This window comes from Dendrobates tinctorius, unplaced genomic scaffold (genome assembly GCF_039654945.1).
Source record: "Dendrobates tinctorius isolate UK_male_01 unplaced genomic scaffold, ASM3965494v1 ptg000251l, whole genome shotgun sequence".
Classification (NCBI taxonomy): domain Eukaryota; kingdom Metazoa; phylum Chordata; class Amphibia; order Anura; family Dendrobatidae; genus Dendrobates; species Dendrobates tinctorius.
In genome coordinates this window covers 12,855,534-12,871,749 of record NW_027361918.1, presented here as the reverse complement: position 1 = coordinate 12,871,749, position 16,216 = coordinate 12,855,534, and the positions used below count along the sequence as shown (strand labels likewise).

The following is a 16,216-nucleotide window of genomic DNA, read 5'->3' as shown; positions in this document are numbered from 1 at the left end:
GTCTTATGAGGAAAGGTTGCAGGATTTGGGAATGTTTAGTTTGCAAAAGAGAAGACTTAGAGGAGACTTAATAGCTGTCTACAAATATCTAAAGGGCTGTCACATTGTAGAAGGATCAACTTTATTCTCATTTGCACAAGGAAAGACTAGAAGCAATGGGATGAAACTGAATGGGAAGAGACACAGATTAGATATTAGAAAAAACTTTTTGACAGAGTGATCAATGAGTGGAACAGGCTGCCACGAGAAGTGGTGAGTTCTCCTTCAATGGAAGTCTTCAAACAGAGGCTGGACAGACATCTGACTGGGATGATTTAGCGAATCCTGCTTTGAGCAGGGGGTTGGACCAGATGGCCCAGGAGGTCCCTTCCAACTCTACGATTCTATGATTCTATACACTATAGAAACCGGCTGCGGAAGGTTACTGTGGTCATGACGAGCCATCGAGAACAAAGACTCAACGTCAAAAGCTTTAATATCAACGCCTAATGTCATGCTTTTATCCAGTTTCGAACTAGGGACCGTTCACGCGTGAGGTGAACGTGACAACCACTACACTTCAGAAACTCCATGCAAAGCTTAAGATGTTTAAACATGCTGAAATGAACTTGAAAAAGAAAAAACATCCAGCCAAAGTCAAGAGGTCTTCCTCTATGTCTGAAGACAGGACTAAGTGCATTTTGCAACACAGGAACCTTTCATTTGTCAGGCTATTGGAGAAAAAGAACAAACAGGGAAACAAAACCATGCTCCACAAAACATTCTCATGCCTTTGTCCAAAAGCCAAAAAGAAAAAGCACCTAGATGCCTGCTTTCGCACCTTGATCCTATCAGGTGTTACTTGAATTAGGAACACTTAGACACTGTCAAAAACACACATGCTTGCCAAAAGCAAAAACGGGTAGAAATAATCACATTGGTAAAAGTAATGCTCATTAAACCAGCAATAGAATATGCTAACTAAGGCTAATTAAGCCAACAAGATACGTTTGTGATCAAAATAAAGAAAAGCCACATGTTTCTGCCCGGGATCAAAACAGGGAACTTTCAGAAGGATGGCAAACAGGACAATCACTACACTACAGTAACCAGACAAGAGCGTTTACTGTGGTCATGGCAAGCATTAAAGATCAAGCACTCATTGTCAAAAGCACTAGTTTGCAAGAGGAACGCTGTGTTTCTGCCCAGTTTCAAACTGAGGACCTTTCACGTGTAAAGCAAACGTGATAACCGCTACACTACAGAAACCAACCGAAACGAAAAACAAAAAATGCTGTGGTCATGGCAAGCAATAAAGAACAAGCACTGAGAGTCAAAAAGATCGTTTTTCAAGAGAAAAAAAGCTGTGTTTCTGCCCAGTTTCGAACTGGGGATCTTTCGCGTGTGAGGCGAACGTGATAACCGCTACACTACAGAAACCAGAAGCAAGCGCTTACTGTGGTGACAACAAGCAATCGAGATCAAGAACTGAAAGTCAAAAGCTTGGATACCAAAGGGTAACAGCGTGTTTCTGCCCAGTTTCGAACTGGGGACCTTTCGCGTGTTAGGCGAATGTGATAACCACTACACTACAGAAACCGGCTGCGGAAGGTAACTGTGGTCATGACGAGCCATCGAGAACAAAGACTCAACGTCAAAAGCTTTAATATCAACACCTAATGTCATGCTTCCATCCAGTTTCGAACTGGGGACTGTTCGCGTGTGAGGTGAACGTGAGAACCACTACACTTCAGAAACTCCATGCAAAGCTAAAGATGTTTAAACATGCTTAAATGAACTTGAAAAAGAAAAAAACATCCAGCCAAAGTCAAGAGGTCTTCCTCTATGTCTGAAGACAGGACAAAGTGCATTTTGCAACACAGGAACCTTTCATTTGTCAGGCTATTGGAGAAAAAGAACAAACAGGGAAACAAAACCATGCTCCACAAAACATTCTCATGCCTATGTCCAAAAGCCAAAAAGAAAAAGCACCTAGATGCCTGCTTTCGCACCTTGATCCTATCAGGTGTTACTTGAATTAGGAACACTTAGACACTGTCAAAAACACACATGCTTGCCAAAAGCAAAAACGGGTAGAAATAATCACATTGGTAAAAGTAATGCTCATTAAACCAGCAATAGAATATGCTAACTATGGCTAATTAAGCCAACAATATACGTTTGTGATCAAAATAAAGAAAAGCCACATGTTTCTGCCCGGGATCAAAACAGGGAACTTTCAGGAGGATGGCAAACAGGACAATCACTACACTACAGTAACCAGACAAGAGCGTTTACTGTGGTCATGGCAAGCATTAAAGATCAAGCACTCATTGTCAAAAGCGCTAGTTTGCAAGAGGAACGCTGTATTTCTTCCCAGTTTCGAACTGAGGACCTTTTGCGTGTAAAACGAACGTGATAACCGCTACACTACAGAAACCAACCGATTCAAACAAACAAAAAATGCTGTGGTCATGGCAAGCAATAAAGAACAAGCACTGAAAGTCAAAAAGATCGTTTTCCAAGAGAAAAAGCCGTGTTTCTGCCCAGTTTCGAACTGGGGACCTTTCACGTGTGAGGAGAACGTGATAACCACTACACTACAGAAACCAGATGCAAGAGGTTACTGTGGTGACAACAAGCAATCGAGATCAAGAACTGAAAGTCAAAAGCTTGGATACCAAAGGGTAAGAGCGTGTTTCTTCCCAGTTTCGAACTGGGGACCCTTCGCGTGTTAGGCGAACGTGATAACCACTACACTACAGAAACCGGCTGCGGAAGGTTACTGTGGTCATGACGAGCCATCGAGAACAAAGACTCAACGTCAAAAGCTTTAATATCAACGCCTAATGTTGTCGGGGTCGTAAACGACAATGAATCCTCATTCACCAGTCATTCCAAATCATTGTGCGAGCGCAAAACATCTGGTACCGATTAAGAATGACTCAGACACGCAGCTGATTCAGTCTTAGCTAATGTCCCGCATCCACACCTGTCAGGAGCAGTACAACAACTGGCTTTATTTACAAATACACAATACTATATTGAGTGTTAGGGGAAGGCGTGCATTAGGCGGGGTTTATGCAGTATACATCTAGTGTCCAGTCTCTCTCTGATTCGTCAAAACGTCTCCCGATGGTTACTCCTTCTTCACATTCCTGAGTTATCTTTTTTAGGAGAAATGAAACTTAACTTAACTCTTTAGACACTGAATTTAAGTGAAAGTGAACACTGGCAGCCATCTTTAATACAGTTACATTTGCATTAGCAAGCAATTAGGAAAAACTTATTGTTTCACAGTATAAAAATATAAAAGTTATATAAGAAAATATATTTTCACCTTGACAATCCCCCCTAAACACTAAGTTTTTCCCTTAATGAAAGATCCTTCGAGACTGTCCATGTGATGGGAAAAGGGGAGGTGGATTTCTTCATCCAGACACCTCAGAAGCTCTCCCCTAGCGAGAGGCCTCCAGGCAGCTGAACCCTTCACTAACCTCACATGGAGTTCTCCCGCTGTCCCTAAACTAAGTCTCTTAACATCATCTTAGAATGGGGGTTTTGTCTACTCTCTTGAGGGGAATATACTTAGGGATCTCCCCTAGATCAGTACCATCGTACTCTGGTGGGTCTACTTCTTGATTAAGGAAGGTGCCAGTCGGAGTTGCTTTGGCAATAACCTTTTTATACAAGGGAATAACACAACAAAGAGTTATCGATCCAATTACAAGGAGGGCAATCAGTACTATACAAGCTTGTTGAAGGAATCCCTTGAGTCCACCCAACCAGCCGGAAAAGAAAGATGTGTCTACTCCAGCATTAGTTTTCAATTCTGCTGCTAACCCAGTTATCTTTTTAAGGGCTATCATGGTTTTTCCATTCACTCCAGAGTTCTGAGGGATATAGGTACAACACTCCTCTCCCACCATCCCACAAACTCCTCCTTTCTCAGCTAATATCATATCAAGGGCTAGTCGATTTTGGATTGTCATCCTAGTGTTAGGGCCCAATTCTTCAACTATACCTTGGAAGGCATCTTGGCTGAAATTGACAAACCTTTGTTCACTGTAATATATGTAATTGATCCATTCAACATTTTTATTAATCTGCACCTGTGGGATTATAGAAGCAAAGCCAGCATAGATCTGGTTCTGGGCTTTAAATTGGTCAGGCACCCCCCTTGGCACTCCAATAGCATCAATATATACTAGTGGATCTTCTTCATAACTCATATGGAGCTGATCGAGGCTTCTCCTTTTCCTGGTAGGTTCATCAGGTATCTTTGGATCCCAGGGTAGAATCTTGAACTGCATAGCTAGTTTAACAAGGGTGCATTGGCCTGTCCAGGCATTTGGCAACCTAGGACGGAGCTTACCATCTCCACATAACCAATAAATGTCATACATATATTGTGTATGTTTGATTAACAAGTCAGTATCTAGAGAACTATTCTCTTTGCAGAAACCTGTCTCGAAGATCCCTACTGGTGTACCTGTGGTGTCGTGGGAATTATAGCAGGTGTAATTGTCAGCTAATACAGTTACTTCTCCTGGGACCTTTAGTTTGGGTTCCTTATGAATTAGTGGGACGTAATCTGGGCAATCAGTGGGCTTCAAACCTTTCAACAAATTCATGACACAGGCAGTGGTGTTTAGGTATGCTCTGAGTATTCAACTGGTCATTCGGAATAACAAAGGTAGCTGGAGTCAAACGACCCAGAGTACAAGCACCTTTTACCCCTACTGGCAACCATTTATATGCATTGTCTCCACATACCCAGAACATGTCACTAGGTAGGTCCCATAGGGCTGAATGTTGTAATACCAGTCTATGAACTAAATCTATGAACGCAGATACATTCTGAAGCATACACCAATTTGGAAGTTGTCCTAAAGGGCTACAATACCCTACATCGGGATTTCTACAGGTGGGAGTTCCTTTCTCATATCCAGATGACTCGTTGCAAGGTATATTACCTGAAATATTAAAACAAGTTTCATTATTGCCCTGGGGAAATAAATTGGAATACTCCCAGGACGTGTTATGCAACCTTCTTTCTAGCAGTATTGGTTTGAAGGCATCAGTAGAGTGGGAAGTTACATTAAAACTAACTTGTAGGCCATACATTGGAATTTGCCCCAGGTAGGTTAATCGAGTTCTATTCCTGGGTACCCAAGCCCCCCCTTTATATGCCAGATATTGAAGGTATGTGTTACTTCCTGAAAGATTACCCTGCCACCAAGGGTATCCTACCCATCCCACAATAGGTATTCCAACAGTTGTGTTCCATAACTTCACATTATTTGTGGCATTATTAGCGAGTAGTGTTGAGCATTCCGATACCGCAAGTATCGGGTATCGGCCGATACTTGCTGTATCGGAATTCCGATACCGACTTCCGATATTTTTTCAATATCGGAATTCGGCATCGGAATCGGAAGTTCAGTTGATTGACGGCCTGACGTCATCATGATGCGCGGTGTGTGCGCATCATGATGCGCCGTCATTTCGGGCCTTCCGGGGGTCTCTGCCGGCCTGCCGGGGGGCTGTGCCGGCCTGCCGGGGGGCTGTGTGGACTGCCCGGGGTCTGTACCGGCCTGCCGGGGGGCTGTGCCGGCCTGCCGGTGGTCTGTGCACCCTGTGGGGGTCTGTACCGGCCTGCCGGGGGGCTGTGCCGGCCTGCCGGGGGGCTGTGCCGGCCTGCCGGGGGGCTGTGCTGATGTCCGGGGGTCTGTGCAAGCATCGTCCGATGGGACTACAAGTCCCATCGGGCGATGCCTGCTACCATGACAGTGATTGACACATTAGCCAATGATGGGACAGTAGTAGTCCCATCATCCGGCTAATGTGTTAAAAAAAAAAAAAAAAAAATACTACATACATACTACATGCATGCTACATACATAATGCATGCTACATACATACTACATGCTACATACATACTACATACATACTACATACATGCTACATGCATGCTACATACATACTACATGCTACATACATACTACATACATGCTACATACATACTGCATGCTACATACATACTACATACATACTACATACATACTACATACATACTACATGCATGCTACATACATACTACATATATACTACATGCATGCTACATACATACTACATGCTACATACATACTACATATATACTACATGCATGCTACATACTACATGCTACATACATACTACATACATACTACATGCTACATACATACCACATATATACTACATACATACAATACATTCATACAATACATACATAGACATACAGTACATATAACATAGAGTAACATACTTACCAATACTTGTCACATTGTTCCCCGAAGCCATTGTCTTTTCCGGGATAAATATTAACATAACAAACCACAAAAATACTCACCCACGATCCGAAGCAGTCCACGAGTGTGTCCCACGACGATCTTGGGTAGAGAACTGCAGCATCAGATGATGCTGCCGTTCTCTACGGGCTGCAGGAATCCAATGACGGAAGGTAGGTATCCTTCCGCACTGTATTCCTCCGCCACTTAAAAAAAAAAAGTCCCTAGTCTCACTTTATGCCATTGCTGCATGGGAATTTTGGTTTGTTATGTTAATATTTATCCCGGAAAAGACAATGGCTTCGGGGAACAATGTGACAAGTATTGGTAAGTATGTTACTCTATGTTATATGTACTGTATGTCTATGTATGTATTGTATGAATGTATTGTATGTATGTAGTATATATGTGGTATGTATGTAGCATGTAGTATGTATGTATGTAGTATGTATGTAGCATGTAGTATGTATGTAGCATGCATGTAGTATGTATGTAGCATGCATGTAGTATGTATATGGTATGTATGTAGCATGTAGTATGTATGTAGCATGCATGTAGTATATATGTGTTATGTATGTGGTATGTATGTAGCATGCATGTAGTATGTATGTAGTATGTATGTAGCATGTAGTATGTAGCATGCATGTAGTATATATGTAGTATGTATGTAGCATGTAGTATGTATGTAGCATGCATGTAGTATATATGTAGTATGTATGTAGCATGTAGTATGTATGTAGCATGCATGTAGTATGTATGTAGCATGCATGTAGTATGTATATGGTATGTATGTAGCATGTAGTATGTATGTAGCATGCATGTAGTATATATGTGTTATGTATGTGGTATGTATGTAGCATGCATGTAGTATGTATGTAGTATGTATGTAGTATATATGTAGTATGTATGTAGCATGTAGTATGTATGTAGTATGTATGTAGCATGCATGTAGCATGCAGTATGTATGTAGCATGCATGTAGTATATATGTAGTATGTATGTAGCATGTAGTATGTAGAATGCATGTAGTATATATGTAGTATGTAGCATGTAGTATGTATGTGTTATGTATGTAGCATGTAGCATGCATGTAGCATGCATGTAGTATATATGTAGTATATATGTGGTATGTATGTAGCATGCAGTATGTATGTAGCATGCATGTAGTATATATGTAGTATGTATGTTGCATGTAGTATTTATGTAGTATGAATGTAGCATGTATGTAGTATGTAGTATGAATGTAGCATGTATGTAGTATGCATGTTGTATGTATGTAGCATGTAATTTTTTTTTTTTTTTTACATTTAACACATTAGCCGGATGATGGGACTACTACTGTCCCATCATTGGCTAATGTGTCAATCACTGTCATGGTAGCAGGCATCGCCCGATGGGACTTGTAGTCCCATCGGACGATGCCTGCACAGACCCCCGGAGCCTGCACAGACCACCGGCAGGCCGGCACAGCCCCCCGGCAGGCCGGCACAGCCCCCCGGGGCAGGCCGGCACAGCCCCCCGGAGCCTGCACAGACCACCGGCAGGCCGGCACAGACCACCGGAGCCTGCACAGACCCCCTGGCAGGCCGGCACAGCCCCCCGAAAGGCCCGTACAGACCCCAGAGAGGCTGTACAAGGGCAGGAAAGGGTTTTTCTTATTCCGATACCAGAAGTCCCATAGACTTGAATGGGACTTCCGGTATCGGAATCGGCGATACCGATACTTTTTTTAAAGATCGGCCGATACCATCCGATACGATACTTTGAAGTATCGGACGGTATCGCTCAACTCTATTAGCGAGTGTATCAGAACAACTGGTCCAGGCAAATAATTCCTCGGGTGGCACAGGAATAACAAGGAACGGAATACTAGTGGCTGATACTGGTGAATGTGTGCAGATCCAGCAATCTGCTGGAGACTGAGTGTCTTTTGACCAATCATTTAGTAATTTTTCATGATGTTGTATAAACTTATTATTCAAGGACATTGGAAAATTTAGATTGTCCCACGCAGCTACCATTATTACAGATAATGCAACAAAACCAAACCAAAACATTATGCACTCTTATGCTTTGTTAATTCCTGTGGCTAGTTTGCAATGCGATGCGTGGATCCAGGTTGGTCGTCCTTCCAACTTATCAGAAGTAGGCGTTGTCAGGAGTACTTGGTAAGGTCCTTGATATCAGGGTTCAAGGGTCTTTCTGGAGTGTTTCTTGACATATACGTAATCACCAGGTTGTAGACAGTGATTCCTTCCACACTATCTGGATCTGGAATGGAAGAGAAAACTAGAGAATGCATTTGAGTTAAATGCTTTTGCAACTGGATTACATAACTTGTCAAATTATCCACATTGAGTGTTAAGACCTGTGGGTAGTACAACCCTGTGTTCGGTGGTCTTCCAAACAGTATCTCGAAGGGTGACAGTTTAGTTTTCCCCGTGGGTGTGTACCTTACTGAGAATAATGCTAATGGGAGACACTCTGGCCATGGTCTATGGGTTTGTTCCATGGTTTTCTGTATTTTCAATTTTAGTGTCCCGTTCATTCTCTCTACCTTCCCTGAACTCTGTGGGTGGTAGGGTGTATGAAATGCTTGTTCTACACCTATCATTTGCATTACATTTTGCATTACCTCAGCAGTGAAATGTGTGCCTCTGTCTGATTCAATTGTTTCAGGGACACCGAATCGTGGTACTAGTTCCATCACCAGTTTCTTTGCAGTGGCTCGAGCTGTAGCCGTTTTCACCGGGTAGGCCTCTGGCCATCCAGAGAAGAGATCTACACATACTAGGATATTTGCATACACTCCTACCTTGGTAGCTGTATGTCGTCAATCTGCCGTCTCTGAAACGGGTAGAGAGGCCTAGGTGTCGCTTTCTTAGGGACTTTTACTGTTTTACCTGGGTTGTGCTGTGCACAGATGAGGCATGATTGTACAAGTTTCGCGGCTGCGCAACTGAAGCCAGGAGCGATCCAGAAGGCATCTACCATGGCACACATGTGACTTTTTGAGGTGTGATTGGGGCCATGTGCTGCTTGCGCCATGATTGGGAACAGGGACTTTGGTGGGCACATTTTATCCTTATTCTCCCATACTCCATTTGAGTTCAGCTCAGCTCCCAGTCTCCCTCGGTGTACCTTCTCTGTTTGGGCAGCCTTTTGCTGGAGGGATTTCAGGACATCTAGACCCAATGTGGCTGGAATACGCTGACTCCCCGCCACCGTCCACTGCTCTCTCTAGGCCGCCTTGTGCTATTTTAGCAGCCTCGTTCGCCCTTCTATTGCCCTCTACCTCCACGGAGTCACCTTTGTGTGTGCTTTTACCTTGACAATGCCAACCTGGACTGGTAACATCAATGCCTCCATCAATTGTTTCACCAGCTCTGCATTTTTAATGGGCTTCGAATCTGTGAAAATATTAGCGACTTTACCTGCAGCGGCTCTACACGCCTCAGTGAGTGCCTTCAACTCTGCCTCCTGCGCAGACATGTGAGGAGAGAGTGGTTCCGCTCGGATTACCTCATGTGAGGATACTACTGCATATCCAGTGTAGAATCGTCCATCCTGGTGGTATCTGGGGCCATCTACAAAAAAGAAACTCAAAGTCTGCATTAGGAACAGGTTTTTCATGAATGTGTGCAAACCCAACTGTCTCCTGACTCATCAGTTCTATGCAGACATGTTCATGCGTCATGTCAAAGTATCCTTCCTCACTTGCCAATACGGTCACCAATTCCCCCTTTTCTGAATCCACAGGCAGGAGGGTGGCTGGATTCAGAACGTTACATCTTGTGAGGAGTGACATACTCAGGAATTAGTAGAGCACACTCAAGTCAGAGCTGTCTGGCCATAGACAGATGTTTTGGTTGAACTTGTAGGAGTATGGCATGGATGTCATGTGGGGAATAGATTGTCAAAAGAAACGTCAGTGTCATCTCACATGCCTTCCCTATTACGTCTCCACTTTTTTCCTTGTGCTCCAGCATACATGACAGGTCGTTTTATTGTCCTTGTTTGCTTAATTTCTTTAGCTACCTTAAGGAGGTCTTTCGGATCTACATGTCTCCATTCAGGTCTGGCTGTCTGTACTGCGTCTCGTAAGTCTTTGTTCATACCGTCAATGAATGCATCCACCAGTATTCTAACATCAAGTGGATTTATGCAAATGTACCCCATGTCTGCCCATTTCAGCTGTAACCGTCCAAGGTATATCTCTACTCTCTCTCCTCTTTGCTGTGTCACATTAGTCAGGAGTACAGACTGCTCTGATTGTTCCACTGCAGCCCATTGTCTTAGTGACTCACAGTACGTCTCCCCAGATCGTGCAGATTTATCATCCATGCCCCAAGCCTGATTCTTTGTCACATCTGTGTGTCTGTAAAACGGGAATGGTTGGTCTTCAGGGGCAGGCAGCTGCTTCAGCAAAGCTAGCTGGTCAGAGGGGCTCCAGGGATAATACACCTGTATCTTTCTTATTCTAGTCACACTTCTAGGTCCTGATGGGGTTGGTCGTCTGATGTCTACTGTCAGCTTACTCCTCAAGGGCCAATGTCCCCACTACCCACTATCCACACTATTATGTCAGCTTCTTATGATCTTGTCTGGATAGGATTTAGTGCAATTCGCTTAGGTCAGTAGCACAGGTCACACAAGTAGCTATTCAGTCTGGGTTTGTCTGAGTCTGACCACAGTGTTTACAAGTCCATCTGTTTTGTCTGGGTCTCTGATTACACTTTGTCAATCAAACATTCATAATACACCTTCCACACTGCTGCACATTCTCAAGCATCATTTATTCACTTGCTATTTTCTTCCCTTGTCTGTGCCTTTTTGTACATCCAAACATTCACACTCTGGTATTTTTGCCTTTTTCAATGTTTGTCCCACTTGTTTTACTGCTTCCTTCCTTCTCTGTCTTTTGTAATTTGACACAATTTGCTATACAAATCAATCACACAACTAGAAGCAGGTTCAAACACATTAATGACCAAGCAATCACTTACAATTCCCTTCTAATTTAGGCACCATATCTTACTTTTAACTTCCAATCTTCAATTAAGTACTGTTGCTTTAAAATGCACAAATCTTTCAGCGCGTACCTTACGGATAGAATTACAGAGAATTTTGAGCACAGCTCACACTCAGCAGAGATAAGAGCGAAGGGAGAAGAAACTACGCAGCGCCATCCTTCACCCCTCCCGTCAGAATGCAGTGTCGTCCTTCACAGAATTCTGTAGTTCTTTAGACTTATCAAAATCAATTTCTACAAAGAAACTCAAAATCACGGGATTTCACTGTAAGGGCAGATAACTGTATAATGAGATTAACCATGCCTTGCCCTTTTTCTGGCCAAATGCATTCAGTAAACTTTACAATGTAATGCCACATATACCACGAACTATATCATTACTCAATTCATTCAGTCTCAGATGTAGATTTGAAATATCTATAACGCATCTGTCCGGGATTCCACCACAACTAGAAAGGTCACAAATCTCTTGACACAAAAATGATGTGTGATGATTCATTCATACGTGCTCATTCACTGATTTTTTTTTTTTTTTTTTTTTTTACTCATCTCTCATCTTATTCAGAGGTTCTCATAGACATATATACAAGGATTCACACAGCCTGCCTATCTTGCACTTTGGATTTGATTAATACTTTTTCCAGGTTCTTTGCTGCACTACTTCCATATCTATCCTCAATTATATCACATAACCGGTCTCCTTCTTCAGGTATCTTTCCCTGACTGTTCCCCATCAATCTCTTTCCATCCTTCATTCTTCAAGCCTCGCGCAACTCGCAGATGAGCTTGTGCTTGTTCTAACAATCCTTTATCTTTCAACATGCCTCGTTTGTTCTCTATGAGATTATGCCACATAGCCGGCTGTAATCTCCCTGACGAGGGCAATCCTACATGCTTATACAATCTCTCAACATTCTTGACTGCCTTCTTGCCTTCCCGTGACGCTACTATTGCCTTGACCTCCACAGCATCCTCATCTAACTTGTGGGGCACAGACTTCTTCTGCTTTAAGATACGCAGCATGACTCTTACAGAATACTATGGTTCTCTGCAGAAAAACCACTGGTAGCGATATCAACACTGATGTTCCACAGTACGGAGCCTCACGTTCGACGTACTAGGAAAAGAGCCTCGCGCTCAATATTTCCTTTCCCTAACCTTGAACAGCAGTGATTAACAGATTATCCTGCCACGATATTCCAACAGTCGGGAGGCGGTCTCCTAGTGAGAGCCCTCCACAGAAATACAGGTGGTCCCTTCTCGGGACGTCTTAATTACCTAGCTGGTACAATATCACAGAGGCTGCGTCTCCTATCCCTTCCTCTAGGTTGCCCCACAATCTGCAACTAGCTCAATTTATCAGTCCACTTCACTACTAGACAATAGTCACGGGTAGGGTGGTTGAATGGAGTACAATGACCGGTGGAGGAGGTGTGGTGTACACGAGGACGCGCAGAATGCAACGTCTCTCAGTTGCTGGTTCAGAGCGTGGCACAGGATCGCACTCGGTCTCACCACTCGACCGGTCACCCCTCAGACCCAAGGAGACCACAGACAAACCAATAACGGCTGAGACACTAGCAAGTGTGACACATACAGTGTATATGATCTCACTTACCGTGTTTTGGAGGGTGATCAGTCCTCGAGGTCAGCCACTACAGGTATCATCCACAGACATCCAAGCATGGGTCCAGAGGAGCCTCAGATCACTGTCCACGCCCCCCGTTGGGTTCCAAATTGTCGGGGTCGTAAACGACAATGAATCCTCATTCACCAGTCATTCCAAATCATTGTGCGAGCGCAAAACATCTGGTACCGATTAAGAATGACTCAGACACGCAGCTGATTCAGTCTTAGCTAATGTCCTGCATCCACACCTGTCAGGGGCAGTACAACAACTGGCTTTATTTACAAATACACAATACTATATTGAGTGTTAGGGGAAGGCGTGCACTAGGCGGGGTTTATGCAGTATACATCTAGTGTCCAGTCTCTCTCTGATTCGTCAAAACGTCTCCCGATGGTTACTCCTTCTTCACATTCCTGAGTTATCTTTTTTAGGAGAAATGAAACTTAACTTAACTCTTTAGACACTGAATTTAAGTGAAAGTGAACACTGGCAGCCATCTTTAATACAGTTACATTTGCATTAGCAAGCAATTAGGAAAAACTTATTGTTTCACAGTATAAAAATATAAAAGTTATATAAGAAAAAATATTTTCACCTTGACAATGTCATGCTTCTATCCAGTTTCGAACTGGGGACCGTTCGCGTGTGAGGTGAACGTGACAACCACTACACTTCAGAAACTTCATGCAAAGCTAAAGATGTTTAAACATGCTGAAATGAACTTGAAAAAGAAAAAAACAGCCAGCCAAAGTCAAGAGGTCTTCCTCTATGTCTGAAGACAGGACAAAGTGCATTTTGCAACACAGGAACCTTTTATTTGTCAGGCTATTGGAGAAAAGGAACAAACAGGGAAACAAAACCATGCTCCACAAAACATTCTCATGCCTTTGTCCAAAAGCCAAAAAGAAAAAGCACCTAGATGCCTGCTTTCGCACATTGATCCTATCAGGTGTTACTTGAATTAGGAACACTTAGACACTGTCAAAAACACACATGCTTGCCAAAAGCAAAAACAGGTAGAAATAATCACATTGGTAAAAGTAATGCTCATTAAACCAGCAATAGAATATGCTAACTAAGGCTAATTAAGCCAACAATATAAGTTTGTGATCAAAATAAAGAAAAGCCACATGTTTCTGCCCGGGATCAAAACAGGGAACTTTCAGGTGGATGGCAAAATGGACAATCACTACACTACAGTAACCAGACAAGAGCGTTTACTGTGGTCATGGCAAGCATTAAAGATCAAGCACTCATTGTCAAAAGCGCTAGTTTGCAAGAGGAACGCTGTGTTTCTGCCCAGTTTCGAACTGAGGACCTTTCGCGTATAAAGCGAACGTGATAACCGCTACACTACAGAAACCAACCAATTCAAGCAATCAAAAAATGCTGTGGTCATGGCAAGCAATAAAGAACAAGCACTGAAAGTCAAAAAGATCGTTTTCCAAGAGAAAAAATACTGTGTTTCTGCCCAGTTTCGAACTGGGGACCTTTCGCGTGTGAGGCGAGCGTGATAACCGCTACACTAAAGAAACCGGATGCAAGCACTTACTGTGGTGACAACAAGCAATCGAGATCAAGAACTGAAAGTCAAAAGCTTGGATACCAAAGGGTAACAGCGTGTTTCTGCCCAGTTTCGAACTGGGTACCCTTTGCGAGTTAGGCGAACGTGATAACCACTACACTACAGAAACCGGCTGCGGAAAGTTACTGTGGTCATGACGAGCCATCGAGAACAAAGACTCAATGTCAAAAGCTTTAATATCAACGCCTAATGTCATGCTTCTATCCAGTTTCGAACTGGGGACCATTCGCGAGTGAGGTGAACGTGACAACCACTACACTTCAGAAACTCCATGCAAAGATAAAGATGTTTAAACATGCTGAAATGAACTTGAAAAAGAAAAAAACATCCAGCCAAAGTCAAGAGGTCTTCCTCTATGTCTGAAGACAGGACAAAGTGCATTTTGCAACACAGGAACCTTTCATTTGTCAGGCTATTGGAGAAAAAGAACAAACAGGGAAACAAAACCATGCTCCACAAATCATTCTCATGCCTTTGTCCAAAAGCCAAAAAAAAAAAGCACCTAGATGCCTGCTTTCGCACTTTGATCCTATCAGGTGTTACGTGAATTAGGAACACTTAGACACTGTCAAAAACACAAATGCTTGCCAAAAGCAAAAACGGGTAGAAATAATCACATTGGTAAAAGTAATGCTCATTAAACCAGCAATAGAATATGCTAACTAAGGCTAATTAAGCCAACAATATACGTTTGTGATCAAAATAAATAAAATCCACATGTTTCTGCCCGGGATCAAAACAGGGAACTTTCAGGAGGATGGCAAACAGGACAATCACTACACTACAGTAACCAGAGAAGAGCGTTAACTGTGGTCATGGCAAGCATTAAAGATCAAGCACTCATTGTCAAAAGCGCAAGTTTGCAAGAGAAACACAGTGTTTCTGCCCAGTTTCAAACTGAGGACCTTTCGCGTGTAAAGCAAACGTGATAACCGCTACACTACAGAAACCAAACGATTAAAAAAAAACAAAAAATGCTGTGGTCATGGCAAGCAATAAAGAACAAGTACTGAAAGTCAAAAAGATCATTTTCCAAGAGAAAAGCTGTGTTTCTGCCCAGTTTCGAACTGGTGACCTTTCGCGTGTGAGGAAAACATGATAACTGCTACACTACAGAAACCGGATGGAAGCGCTTACTGTGGTGACAACAAGCAATATAGATCTAGAACTGAAACTCAAAAGCTTGGATACCAAAGGGTAACATCGTGTTTCTGCCCAGTTTCGAACTGGGGACTTTTCGCGTGTGAGGCGAACAAGATAACCGCTACACTACAGAAAACGGATGCAAGCGCTTACTGTGGTGACTAGAGTTGAGCGAAATGGGTCGAAAAAAATTCAAAAGTCGCCAACTTTTGGCAAAGTCAGGTTTCATGAAACGAAACCCGACCCTAGGATGAGGTCGGCCACGAGGTCGGCGACTTAAGCGCCAAAGTCGCGCTTCAAAAGTTTGTTTTGCGCTCTTTTTCAGCCAATCAGGATCCACGGACACTGTGGGCAACGTGATGACATAGGCACGGGTCACCACCATCTTTCAGAAGGGCATGCAAGTGATTGGCTTGCTTTGGTGGGCGTCACAGGGGGTATAAAAGGGCGTGCACGCCGACCGCCATCTTACTTCTGCCGATCTTAGTATAGGGAGAGGTTGCTGCTGATTCTGTAGGG

The 16,216-nt window shown here is 43.1% G+C and overlaps 4 non-coding genes across 4 annotated transcripts; all 4 read right to left on the bottom strand.

The window, feature by feature from the left end:
• Positions 1-1,346: 1,346 nt before the first annotated feature.
• On the bottom strand, positions 1,347-1,419 carry TRNAV-CAC (transfer RNA valine (anticodon CAC)). Its single transcript has one exon. It is a non-coding gene; the product is annotated as a tRNA-Val (tRNA).
• Positions 1,420-1,505: 86 nt separating this feature from the next.
• TRNAV-AAC (transfer RNA valine (anticodon AAC)) lies at positions 1,506-1,578 on the bottom strand. The gene has a single exon. It is a non-coding gene; the product is annotated as a tRNA-Val (tRNA).
• A 938-nt stretch (positions 1,579-2,516) lies between these two features.
• On the bottom strand, positions 2,517-2,589 carry TRNAV-CAC (transfer RNA valine (anticodon CAC)). Its single transcript has one exon. It is a non-coding gene; the product is annotated as a tRNA-Val (tRNA).
• Positions 2,590-14,259: 11,670 nt separating this feature from the next.
• Positions 14,260-14,332, bottom strand: TRNAI-UAU (transfer RNA isoleucine (anticodon UAU)). Its single transcript has one exon. It is a non-coding gene; the product is annotated as a tRNA-Ile (tRNA).
• Positions 14,333-16,216: the final 1,884 nt, after the last annotated feature.